Source organism: Dromiciops gliroides, chromosome 1 (genome assembly GCF_019393635.1).
Source record: "Dromiciops gliroides isolate mDroGli1 chromosome 1, mDroGli1.pri, whole genome shotgun sequence".
In the NCBI taxonomy this organism is placed as follows: Eukaryota; Metazoa; Chordata; class Mammalia; order Microbiotheria; family Microbiotheriidae; genus Dromiciops; species Dromiciops gliroides.
In genome coordinates this window covers 321,048,888-321,061,081 of record NC_057861.1, presented here as the reverse complement: position 1 = coordinate 321,061,081, position 12,194 = coordinate 321,048,888, and the positions used below count along the sequence as shown (strand labels likewise).

Below are 12,194 nucleotides of genomic sequence, written 5' to 3'. Positions count from 1 at the left end.
TTATGCCTCAGAAATCAGCAAATGGTATAAATTACAACTTGGTTTATTGTTTTGCTGATTGTCTAGACTTGAGAAAGTGATGGGAAAATGCTAAAAATATAAATTCAAAATTGTGTCATGTGTACAGTTTTTTTCATAGAGTGGGTTGTTAAACATTTACCAGCACCCCCCTGGTTATGATATATCTTGCTTTCTTGTGGAACCAGAATATATAGGGGGTGCTACTTACTCTACTGTCAAACCACTCATCTTGCTGATTCTGAGTAGGAAGCCTGAAACCCTATGCCATATTGTGTCATTCTTAGGAGCTGGGGTGCTAACCCAATCAGTGGTATTGCCAGAATCCAGTTGGCAGCATTTCCGAATTCCTGCCAGGCCTTCACAGCTACTATAATGTCTCAGGGAATACAACCCCTACTGTACCCCATCAGCCGTCCTGGCTGGCATTCCCTTTCTTTTCCTTCTCCTTGTACCACCCCCAAGGCACAGATGACAAGTTGGGCTTTATTATTATTGGTTATTCATCATCATTTTCATGTTCTCATCTTTTCTGATGAGTTCAGACAGAAACAATGATGCTATCCTGCTATATCTTTTTATATATTTAGTATTAGTGGATTATTGCATGAGTGGAAAAAAATAACTGCTTTTTGTAATTGAATAAAAGCTTTGTACTATAAGCCCATCTTCTGCAGACCCATTGAAATCATTCAGGACTTCTTGTTATCTTTATTTATTGTTTTTCTTGTTGTTGTTGTTGTTGTTGAGTCATTTCATTTGTGTCCAACTCTTCATGACCCCAATTTGGGATTTTCTAGGCAAAGATACTGGAGTGGTTTGACATTTCCTTCTCCAGTTCATTGTACGGATGAAGAACTAAGGCACACAGGGTTAAGTGTCTTGCCCAGGGTCATACTGTTTGAGGCAGGATTTGAACTCAAGTATTCCTGACTCCAGGGCTAGCATTCTCTCCACTGTACCAGCTAGCTGCTACTGTTTTTATTACCATTACTATTACTAGTGATTACTATTCCTATTTTGACTGGACCCATGATTTTATCAGTACTAGGAACTCCCAATGAGGAGCCCTATTTATGTACATTGCCTGTACCTTACAGGTAAGGTGAGGATGACTGACTTGCCCAGAATAACAAAGCCACTATATATCTATATTTCTATTCCTATCTTGTGTGTGTGTGTGTGTGTGTGTATATATATGGTCAGGATTTGAATTTGAGAGACATCAGTTCTCTCTTCAGTCAACTACTCTTGCCTGCCATGCAGATATCTGGATATAAACTTACCCACATCTACTGTGTATGATGGTAAAGTTAGGTGCCTTTGTTTTTAACCAGGATATACCAGCATTTACATTTCCAAATGAGTGCTGTCTCCTTGGTAAGGAGGAGAGCAGGCAGAGAAGACACACATCTCTGTGCCAAGATGCCCTGGATCAAAGCATATTTATAGAGGCTCTTTCAGAATTGTCTTCAGTGCCCAGGGCGCATTCTTTTGAAGGTGACTTTGTCTTTGAAAGCAATCCAAAGTCCCCAGGGCCCAAATCTGGTGAGTAAGGAGAACAGTCAAGCTAGGCCCCACCATTTTGGATCAGAAAGTTGGGGGTGACTATAAAATAATGAGGCTGATTCTCTGTGACTAGCAAAGTGACCCTAGAATTAGTTTCCAGAAACAATTTTTGAGCAAGAGCAGCATCAGTGGAACACACCTGCTTGGTCTCCCAAGGTGAGGTCTCGGAGGACAGCAGCAACTTGCACATCAGCTATTAATAAATGGGAGCCATTACTGGGTATATATGCTTGTTAGAGAAATCATTCTACTGACATTACAGCTAGATCTGAGGTATAGGGGTGAAGGGAATCCATGCAAGTCACTTCTCTGAGCTTCTGGTTTTTTGATCGACAAAATGAAGGTGTTATTGTCTGACCTCTAAGAACTCTAATGACTTCAGATTCCATGGACCTGTGATATATGTAAAATACTCTCTCTCTCTGGCCTTTTGTATATAAACTGGACTTCTAACAGTAAGGTACTTTCACAATCAAATTACAAAAGAGTGTCAGTCCAACTTGATCATTTATGCTCATCATAATGATACTGATGCCCTAATCGGTCACTAACTGCTTTCCAAATCATCAGAACTAAACTGTTTACTATAAATTGTGTATAACACTATATTATTCTAATTCTTTGAAAAATGGTGTTTCAAATAGGGCATCTATGGTAACTTGCTTTTTTAAAACATTTATTTTACTTTAATTTGGGGGGGCAGGGCAATGAGGGTTAAGTGATTTGCCCAGGGTCACACAGGTAGCTACCCAGTAACTTCCTTTTAAAAAGAATATTAGGTTGGGGGCATCTAGTTGGCACAGTGGATAAAGCACCAGCCCTGGATTCAGGAGGACCTAAGTTCAAATCTGGCTTCAGACACTTGACACTTACTAGCTGTGTGATCATGGGCAAGTCACTTAAACCCCATTGCCCTACCCCCCCGCCAAAAAAAAGAATATTAGGTTAGCCAGGATAATTTTCAACCACGCCAGATAACATAGAGATGAAAAAGTTGTATCACAATTGTCCAATTTTACAGTTGGGAAATCTAAGATTCAGAACTAGAAAGTGACTCACTAAATTTCTCACAACCCATAGCTGATGAAAAACTAGAATCAAGCTTTCAGAACCCACTGTATTTCCTTTCTTGGCTTCCATTGGAGCATTGAGATGCTTTTCCATTTTGTTTTGTTTTGTTTTTTAATGGAAGGTTTAAAAATAGGGTGGGAGTGGGGGAATTATAGATCAGTGGTGTCAAACTCAAATAGAAACAGGGCCCACTAGATGATACGTAAGGATCCCTACAGGAGCATATTGACTTAGAAAAGCACATATTAACATTACCTGTGTTTTATTATACATTTATTTATTTTGTTAAATATTTCCCAATTACATTTTCATTTGATTGAGGCTGCTCTGAGAGTGTTGTGGTTCACATGTGAAGATTGAACGTCTGACACCTCTGGAGAGAGGAACAGGATACCCAGGCCATACTAGGGTTTCGGGGCTAATCAGGTTGCTGAGACTGGGGGATGTCTCCTTAGACAGTCTATCTGAAAAGAAAAGGGAAGCAATTGACATGGTAAAAAGAGGACTATAGAAAGAGCTTCTAGGTCCAGTTTTGCAGTTGGCTATCTGTGTGACTTTGGACTTGTCACTTTACTTGTAAAATGAGGAAGTTGGGGGCGGCTAGGTGGCGTAGTGGATAAAGCACCGGCCCTGGATTCAGGAGTACCTGAGTTCAAATCCGGCCTCAGACACATAACACTTACTAGCTGTGTGACCCTGGGCAAGTCACTTAACCCCAATTGCCTCACTTAAAAAAAAAATGAGGAAGTTGGATAATGGATGATCTCTAAATCCCACTTGGGCTCTGAGATTCTAGGACACAATGGAATGCTTGGCATCTCCCAGGCTTCATTCACCTCTTCTTCATCCCTAACCAAGTATATATCTTGCTCATTTTTCTCTCTGGATCACCTCCTGCCCTGCCTAGAATCACATGCAGGGGTGTGCAGCCACCAATTGTGAAGAAGAGGCCATAAAACCATAATGAGCCCAGAGATGCCAAAGTGAAAATGATAAAGAGAAAGTCATAAACATTCAAATAAATATATAAATATAAATGCATCCATAAACTGAGCCCTGGAGGTATTTTAAACACATAATGTGGCTGTTCTATCTCTTACTTTGCCTGGCACAGCTTTCAAAGGGAATTAATTTAATTCTCTTGTTCACCCCACCTCAGCCCCTTACAGGAGTAATAGCTAATAATGAATACAGATAGACTCCCCCTCCCCCTTGGAGCCAAGGACCATTCAAAGCCTCCCCCTCACATTCATTACGATAAGGGGAAATGCATTGAATTCACCCTGGCCAAGGTCACATGACTATACCCCTCACATCCCTTTCTGTTGTACCAATCTAAACTAGCACTGGCTTCCACCCGAGACCCGCTGTGGCTTATACGGACGTGGCCACCTCTCTATTGCCCTGATTAATGTACAGGGAGGACAGGGGGTTAGTAGAAAATCATGGATAATACACAACTAGATAGCTTAACAGCTGGGCACCAGGCAAACCCCTCACTTTCTCCCCTTTCTCTTCCTCCTGCCACAGGATGACATCTGCATTGGATAATAACACTCACATTTATACAAGCCTTTTCAAAGTGCTATGCATGTCTGTATGTGCATAAAGATGTGTATTGAAGAGATATATACATATATCTCATGGATATGTATAAAGAGATGTATTAAAAAGATGTATTAGATATGTATTTGATATTAAGATTAGATACATATTAAAGAGATATTTACAGTAGGGAGAAATAAGATTATTTAAATGGGGAAGAGATTTGTACACATATGTATATATTTTATTAAATGTATGTTTTTGATGTACATAAATATCTAATTTATTATATACAATGTATGTAACATACATGTATCAAATATGTTTTTATATAATGTACATCTCTGATATATATAGATATTATGTATCTCTTTAGATATATAGAGATGTGTACATTTTATACATGTATATATCTCTTTAATACATAATATACATGCATTTTATATACTTTAACATATTCATATGTGCTTTAATTTTAAGATATGTGTACATATATGTATGTATATATATGTATGTGGAGATATATATTTCTTTATATACTTTATAGCATTATATACACTGATCCTCACAATGAGCTTCCAAGTGAGGTGCTATCATTATCCTCTTTTTAAAGATGAAGAAATTGAGGTTTGAAGAAGCAATTTGCCCACGGTCACACAGCTATTAAGTATCTGAGGTGAGAGTTGAACCCACATCTAAGTATAGCATTCAGTCTCTCATGTCAGACTGCATTGTGGGTCAGGAGGAAAAAGCAAAGGCCTGGCAGTCAGGAGATCTGACTGTTGTCCAGACTCTGCTGGTAATTCAGGACATGACTTTGGATCTAAACAAATTTACCCAATTGACCATCTACTAATACAGAATCTTAAGCTAAGAAACTGCCAGAGCTTAAAGGGACCTTAGAAACCATGTAATCCAATGTTTTCCTTTACAGATAAGTATTTGTGACTCAAAAAGAAAAATGACTTGTCCAAGGTCTCATACAAAGCTAGTGGCAGAATCAGGGCTAGAACCCAGAACTTCTGACTCCCTGTCTAGAGTTCTCACTACTCTACAATAGTGGTGTCAAACCCAAATAAAAATGGATCCCTGGAGGCCATATATTGACTTAGAAAACTACACATTAACTATATCAATGTCACTTGTTTTTATTCTGCTAGTCATTTGCCAGTTATATTTTAATTTAGTTCAACCTCATGTGTGAGGTTAGTAGGCTGTTTATAGTCAGAGGTTATGAGTAACATCTCTGCTCTATACTGTTGCTTAAAAAGATCAGCCATGAATAAGCTGTTGATGTATAGATCTATATATGATATCCACTTTTTCTATGTATTCTTGGCCTTAGGAAATGCTTAAGGGACCACAATCTGTTCCATGGACTATTCCATGGACTCCTGTATGCTGCGGGCCAGGATCACACTTGAATTGCTTGGCCCTGCCCCTTGGTTCAAGTCCTTTTTTTTTTTCCTCCCTGCTAGCCATGTGACCCTAGGCAAGTCACTCCATCTCTGAGCCTCAGTTTCTACATCTGCAAAATGGAGGGATTGGATTGAATTCATTCTAAGGTCCCATCAGTCCTTGTCTTAGATCTCAACCTTTGCCTTGGGGTCCTACCTGTCGTCTAATCCGATGTCTCACAATGCTTTGGGAATCTTTCCCCCTTCTCTCTGCACATCTTCAAGACTCCTCGTGGCAGGCAGGAGCTTCAGAAAGAAACCTCTGCATTGTCATTATCATTAGTGAGTGCTAAATAATTACACAGATGAAAAGAGGCATTATATTGTCATCACAATTTTATTCCACTGGTGTGCAATTATATCCCATGTTCAACTCTTACCTGGTGTTCAGAGTCAGATTCAAATTTTCCAATTAGAGGGAAATGACTGTATACAAATAGAATGATCCATATATAGCATTGTAGACACTCCAGGGGGGTGTCTATCTCTTCTAAGCAGGTCCTTTTTCTGTGCAGAGATCAGCAAAAAAAATAAGGGGAAATGATTTGCTTTACACTTGAATTTTAAGGGCTAACACAAACTGGGCTCGCTTGCTGTGCATGGAAGAGAGGAGAAGTCATTAATTAAACTTATATAATATTTATAATGTCAGATGCTACTGAAAGAAGTAAAGGTACCACACCTATTCAAACTATTTAAGATAAGACATTGAAAGCTACAATAGAACAAAGACCATCTGAAGAAAGCAGAAGGAGTAGATGTTTTCAGGCACCAAAGCTGAACAAATTATAACCCTCCAGTCATCAGTTTTATGGCAGAATACAAAGAAAGAGGAGTCACCAAACAGATTAGAGAGTGCCTTAACCTACCTGATGAGTTTACAGAAAATGTGCCACTGTTTAGTAGCAATTGAGGGGTACTTTCTTATGTAATGTGACTGTGCTCCCTTGTTCTATACTGATTAGATTTCAGATAGAGACTGTCTTCCAGTGATTGGCTGACATTCAGCCATCCTTATTTGTGATCTATAAATATAGATTATTCTATCTCTCTCAAGTTATTCCAGATTTCCTCTTTTTCTTTTCCCCTTATGCCTTCTTCCATGTTGCAGCAAAGGGAAAAGAAGGAAATCCCAGCCTTCCAGGCGAGTCAGTAGAATCCTATGCATCTGGGACAGCTAGGTGACAGAGTAGATAAAGTACTGGCCCTGTATTCAGGAGGACCTGAGTTCAAATCCAGCCTCAGACACTTGATACTTACTAGCTGTGTGACCCTGGGAAAGTCACTTAACCTTCATTGCCCTGCAAAAAAAAAAAAAAGAAAAAGAAAAAAAAAGAAAGGAAAGAAAGAATCCTATGTATCTTTTGCATTTTCGGGGCATAAAATGAAGACTATTCCACACCCTAGACTCCCTATTCTACCTGGAGTACTTATATGGGAGCAAAGGGCCTCTTTTATCTACATTTTAGGGAAATTCAGATACATGTTGTACAATGGATATAATAAGGAATTTTCCTAGGGCGACTTCAGGTCAGGGCAATGACACTTTGGGATCAATTTCCAGGACTTGGACCTGTTCAGTGGGAACCCAGAACTTTTGGTGGATGCTGGGCTGTGACTTAGAAAAGCAAGAAAGTAAAACCAAGGATTTGATTTTGTATTTTAACATATCTCTTTGTATCCAGAGACCAGATTTTTTCCTAGAATTTTGGGTGGTTTGATGATTGTCTTCAAGTTTACGTGAAGGATTTTATGACTGTGGGGGCAGTTGTAATCTAAGTACATAAATCAATCAGAATGCATTTATTGAGGGCCTCGTATATTCAGTGGGAGTTGAGTGCTCTTGGAGACACAGGAAAAGAAGAAAAAAACCATTTATTCCCTTGAGAAAAGGAGATTATTGGAGAAGAATGGGGGGAATTCAACCTAATATAGCAAAATACAATAGAAATAACACTAATTCTGGAATGAGAGCACCTGGATTCAAATCCTACCTCTAACATTTAACAACATGGCCTCAGAAAAGACCCTTCAACTCCCTGGGTTTTGGTTTGAGAATGTTTAGAACATCATACTTGGAGTGAGAAAGAGCTGGATTCAAATCCTGCCTCAGACACAAGCTGTGTGATCCTGGGTACATCTTTTGACCTCTGTGTCTCAATTTCCTCCTCTGTAAGTAGAGAGGGTTAGACTTGATGACTTCTATGGTTCTTTCCAGCTCTGCATCTATGATTCTCTACCATATAGTATATATGGAATATAAGTGCTCAAGGAGTTTAGAGGAGAGGAAAAGGAGGAGAGGGAGAGGGTAGAATTACTGGGAAAGCTTAATGGAGGAAGTGACACATGATGTTGCCTTTGAAGGATGGGGAAGGTTTAGACAGATGGAGAGGAGAAAGGAGAGCCTTTAAGACAGAGCAGGCTAAGTGAACATGCAGAGATCAGGGCAATGAGCAGGGAAAAGTCTAGTTCCTATAAAGGATATTAAAAGGTTGAGTCTGCCTGGAAGAGATATGGGGATCTAGGGCAAGTACTGGGGAATGAAGAGCTAAATACCCCACCCAGGAATTTGGATTGGATTCCAAAGGTCATTGGAATATGTGTATGGGGTTGGGGTTGGAGAGAAGAGATCAATTCTCTGAAAGTTCTAGAGATATGGAGAGAGATTATAAAAGCAATGTTTGGGAAGCACAGCATGTGTTATTAGCCATATTGAGAAATGTAGGGCTTAGATTTCAAGGGAGGGTACTCCCTCTCTATTCTGCCCAGATCAGACTAAACCTGTGGTATTGTGTTCCATTCAGGGCACCACATATTAGGAAGCACATAAATCCTACACCTATTGTTCTACAGTAGTATCCGTGAGCCTCTGCTCTTCATCTTGACCATGTGGCCATTAATGACCATTGTCATTATCTCCTCTCTGTAGTACTGCCGTCCTCTATTATCCAGAACCAACAGGATACTCACATGGCACCGAAGGAGAGAGAGAGAGAGCCTCTGAAATAAGGATTTCAATAAGATTTGGGAAAACTACTTATCCCTGGGGTGAGGGGTGAGAGCTGGGAGTTAGAAAGCAAACCTCCAGCAGAGAAGAATATGAACATTCCCTGACCTGGGGAAAAGGGAGAGAGAAAAAGGGTCACAGAGTTTGAGAGATATTCTTGTAAGTGGAATTTGAAGTGGGCTTTAAAAGATGGATAAAATCCATATTCATAACAATTCCTACTAAAGAATCCAGAGGTAGTGTTGGGGTGTTGAGTGTTGGAATTCTGAGTATAGGTAAAAGAATGAAGAGGTCAGGTAGATGGCACAGTGGATAGAGCACTTAGGAAGGCCTGAGTTCACATGTGACCTCAAACACTTACCAGCTGTGTGACCCTGGGCAAGTCACTTAATGCTTTTTGCCTTAGTTCCTCATTTGTATAATGAACTTGAGAAGGACAAGGCAAACTACTCCAGTGTCTTTGTTAAGAAAACCCCCAAATGGGGTCAGGAAGTCAGAAACAACTAAACAACAACAACAAAATGTACTAGCCTACTATAAGTGCCAGATATATGGGGGAAAAAAAAAGTAAAAATAGTTTCTGGCCACAATACTCTTACAATCTACTGGGGGAGATAAGCAAACCACAGTACAAACAAAATAGACATACATATAGGGTTATATATATATATATATATATATATATATATATATATATATATATATATATATATATGATCATGATAAATGTTATCATGCATGATTATCTAATAAATATTTGTGTGTATACCTATCATGTATGTGTATATGTGTGTATATATGATAAGTTGGAGATAATAAAGAGAGGGAAGCACTAGCATTAAGAGGGGCCAGAAAAGGCTTCTTATGGAAGGTGAGGTTTTAGCTGAAATTTGAGGAATGCTGAGGAGCATAGAGTCAGGAGATGGAATGTGTTGCATGGGAGGAAGAGCATGGCCAGTGGCACTGGACCATAGAGCATGTACAATAAGCAGGCGATGTCTCTTCTGAGTGAGCACAGTCTTTACTAGTCTAGCAGCTTAACAAAGCAGCCCAGTTTCTCCCACAGTTATCTCCCAAATCCTTCTTGGGGATAACCAGGTAGAATTATTCATCTGGACAAAGACCACCTACCTAGAGTAGAAGGAGACAGTAATGGACATCTAGTCAACCCCAGGATTTTACAAATGAAGAAACTAAGGCTCAGGGAGGTTAAGTGATTTGCTCATGGTAACAGAAGTTTTGAGCATCACAGCAGGGATTTGAACCCAGGTCTTCTGATGCCAGAGTTCTTTCCACTGTGCTAACCACCTCCTGAAGGCTGCTAACCATGACAGAGGTTGATAACCCTCTATTGGAAGAATGAGAGAGGGAAAAGGAATAGTCCCCTCTATATCATTTGTACAATTTTACAGTATTCACCAAAATTTTAAGGATGTCATAGCAGAAAGTAAAATCACAATCACAACATATGACCCAGATGTTGAAGGCCTCTACAAAGGTGGGGACTAGAAGAATAGAGATGAAGAGGTAGATAATAATATCTTATATTTGCATGACTATATTTTTTCAAAGAGTTTTCTCATCTACTCTCTATCTCTGTTTATTAATCTCACAACAACGCTGGTCCACAATTCAGGTATGATCATCCCCAGCTGATGGGTAATAATAACAAATGATAACTACTGGTCCATAATATAGTTTGAAAAATGGTAACTAGGCCCCCTTCATTACTCCTTTTCCTTCCTATTTCACATGATATTCTAAACATTTTGTTATTAATTTGTCTACTTTGAGAAAGTAATCCTGTGGTACTCTGCTATAATCTTTAAATGGATTTTAGGTGGTACCTTTATTTTCATTATGTTATTTTGGCCTAACTATGAACAATAAATATCTTTCTAACTAGAAAGATAACTATTTAAGTCTTCCTTTATTTTGATAAAGGGTTCTTAATTGCTGTATTTCTGTAAGTCCAGAGTATGCCTTACTAAGTTCACTATCCATATATTATATATATATATACACACATATATACATATATACATATATATATTGTGTATTTTGTGGGGCAATAAGGGTTAAGTGACTTGACCCAGGGTCAAGTGTCTGAGGCTGGATTTGAACTCAGGTCTTCTTGAATCCAGGGCCGGTACTTTATCCACTGCACCACCTAGCTGCCCCCTATTTTACATATTTTAAGGTATTTTGAATATAATTTGTCTTTCAATTTCTCTTTTCTTCCGAGTTTTTGACAGGATTGTATTGAAATATTGATGATACTTGGGGATTTATTTTGTATCCCACTACCTTAAAGTCATAAATTGTCAAAATTAATTTTTGCTGATCCTATGGGGTTTTCTAAGTAAAGAATCACATACTCTACAAATAGGGATACCTTGTTCTTCTCTTTCCTGGTTTATATATATATATATATATATATATATATATATTAGTAGGGAAGGAAAACCTCTGTGCTTTACTCTATACTTAGAAAGCTTTTAGGAGTTCACTTTGAAACAAAAAGCTAGTACTGTCTGTTAGATATGTACTTTTGATTTTTTCAAAGTATCCATAATTTTCTGAGCATGGAGAACTCTCTACCTGTCCATGATTGAATTGTTAAATCTTAGGGAATTGTCTGAGACAAATAACATTAAATGACTTGCAGTTACACCATTATTAAATGTCAGAGGTAGAATTACAACTATTCCATGCTATTGCTATTCATTTGGCTGATGCCAATAATAGAAAAGTATCCAGACAAAATATTATACAATATAAATTAAACTTAAGGCCTATCATTCACAGACATCTGTGGAAATATGAACATTTATCACCAAAAAAATGAGGAAGAGAATTGATAAACACTCTTAGAGCATATGACAAACAGAATTTCTTTTGAATGAAGAACACATCACTTTATACACCATTATACTTGTTGAACATAATTGATAGGGGTTTAACTGTAGTGGAGTCTATAAAATAGTTATGATCCAAGAATGCAATCCAAAAACTGCCCAAGGGCAATAACTGTGTGAATTCATCTGACGGTATGTCAGCAAAGAAGTAAGTTTGTTTGTGGAAACCTAAAGTTTATGATAGCAAATGAGGACCAAGTCATTGACACCAAAAATTAAAGATAACAGTCTTTAAGGAGCATGAATAGAGTGACCACAGTAAATAATGCAGAAAATTATGGAAACAGTGCAACCCTTCCGTAGGTTGTAAAAATTTGACACCTATTCAATAAAAGTATAGCACGGTACTGTAGGAAAATCACTGGGTCTGAAATAAGAGTACATGACAGCTAAGTGGTACAGTGGATAGAACCCTGGACCTGGAGTCAGGAAGACCCAAGTTTAAATCTAGCCTCAGATACTTTACTAACTATGTGATCCTAGGCAAGTCACTTCACATCTGTCTGCCTCAATTTTCTCAAATGTTTAATGGGGATAATTGCACTTACCATTCAGCACTGTTGTGAGGATCAAATGAGATCTTATTTGTAAAGCTCTTAGCACAGTATC

At 38.5% G+C, this 12,194-nt stretch overlaps 1 long non-coding RNA gene across 1 annotated transcript; it reads right to left on the bottom strand.

Moving 5' to 3' along the window:
* Positions 1-2,987: 2,987 nt before the first annotated feature.
* Positions 2,988-6,171, bottom strand: LOC122741482. The gene is made up of 3 exons (XR_006354846.1): positions 6,041-6,171; positions 5,818-5,949; positions 2,988-3,122 (listed from the first exon to the last, which is right to left on the bottom strand). It is a non-coding gene; the product is annotated as an uncharacterized LOC122741482 (long non-coding RNA).
* Positions 6,172-12,194: the final 6,023 nt, after the last annotated feature.